The following is a 1822-nucleotide window of genomic DNA, read 5'->3' on the forward strand; positions in this document are numbered from 1 at the left end:
CCTTAGGACCAATGGGAAATGGTCCGACCCTATCAAGACACCTAAAATCCCATAATCCAGATACCCCAATGACTCCCAGAGGAAGACCACAACAGGTCGAAACGCGTTGGAGCTACATACTGAACTGAATTGGACTTAAGACGGACGCCCATTGCAAAGAGGAAAAGTATGGCACATCTCTTCTACACCAACCCCGCCACGTGACCCGGAATCCCGGAAGCAACCGGTTGCTAAGCGATGGCAGAAGCCTGAGACAGCGCGCGGTGGACGGCGGAGGGGAAAGGAGAAGGTAAGTCTCCATAGGAGGTTGAGAGGCGCGGGCAGCTGCTCTGAGAGCTCCGGCCACGGGCATCTCACCCCCAAGTCAGGCGCGCACCACAAGCTGAAAGCCCCACAGATTGTATCCGAACCAGACACACTGCTGGGGCGGGAGCCAGAAAGGAGCACGCCAGTCCGGAGAACTTTGTTTCCATTCTGACCAAAGCCTGCACTGTCTCTGTCCACTGTTAATCATTGAAGAAATCTTATTGAAGAAATTTACATTGCAGCACAAACCAGCAGGACGCCGCAGTCTGTACTGCTTTAAAACTCTTTGGACTTCATCACTTTTTCTTTTTTCTTTTCTTTTTTCTTTTTACCAGTGCACAAATTGTTTTGTAAGCTTAAAGTAAGACCTTTACATCTGCTAATTAGTGAACTTAAGCGACTACAGTGCCCAAGTCACCCATTGGTTGCATGAACCTAGTGACATGTGATTGAAAAAGACACCCTTTCAGCATATTTAGCATTTCAATAAAAACCATAAAGTATATTAATTTGCTTTATCAATTAGAACACACAGGTCTGACTATCAGTGCATATTTTCCACCCCATAGCATAATCCCCCAACTAAACAATTATACGACCAACACTAGGAGCTCAGCGCGGTTCCCTGTGGATTAATCCACATTTGTGCATCTAGTAGTAAGGTGTGTTGGGACACCCCCTAGAACCAGCAGCACACCCCGAGCATCACCATTCCCATCTCCTCAGTGCGCAGAGCATCCACGTCTGTATCAATGTATCTGAAAGAGTTAAAAATCAGAAAAACACTGTGTGGGCTCCCCCCTCCTAAACATAACCAGCCCCAGACTCTTTGAGTCAGTCCTGGTTCTTAAAATACTGGGGAAAAATTGTGTAAGGGTTCCCCAGAGTTTTAAGAACCATCACCAGGCCCTTGGACCAGTCCCGGTTCTCAAAATATACAGGAGCGAAAAGGACGTTTTCTTCCCCCATGTTCTTGTAACCAGTACCAATCCAAGAGCCCGGGCTGGTTATGTTTAGGAGGGGGGACCTCATGCAGTTTTTTTCAGATTTTTAACTCTTTCATTAATTAACACAGTGAAGCCCTGCATGGATCTCACAGATCTGGCCGGTCTACATGCCTTCCTGTTCAGCAGTTTTTTTTTTACAAAACTCTCCGGTAATACACTGCTCTGCATTGCGAATGACAGCGACATCGGAAAACACAAAAGATAGAAACACGGGAGCTTAGTAAATTACTAGGTATGCTTGCTCAAAATAGATATGAAAAAGGCCGAGGTCAGCCGAGATTTATCTCGGTTGGATTCGGGCAGAAACGCAGGAGCTTAGCAAATTTACACCTAAGTCTCCGCACAAGTTACATATGGCCCATCTGCAGGATATCATGGTTTTGCCCAGGTGCTTGCTTTTTATGCTTTACTTACAAACATGAGTCAGGCCCATTTTCTCTTATATTTACTCAGTATAATTGTTAATATTTAATATTCAATACAATCCTTAGTCATTTGTATACATTCTT

This window comes from Pseudophryne corroboree, chromosome 4 (genome assembly GCF_028390025.1).
Source record: "Pseudophryne corroboree isolate aPseCor3 chromosome 4, aPseCor3.hap2, whole genome shotgun sequence".
Lineage (NCBI taxonomy): Eukaryota > Metazoa > Chordata > Amphibia > Anura > Myobatrachidae > Pseudophryne > Pseudophryne corroboree.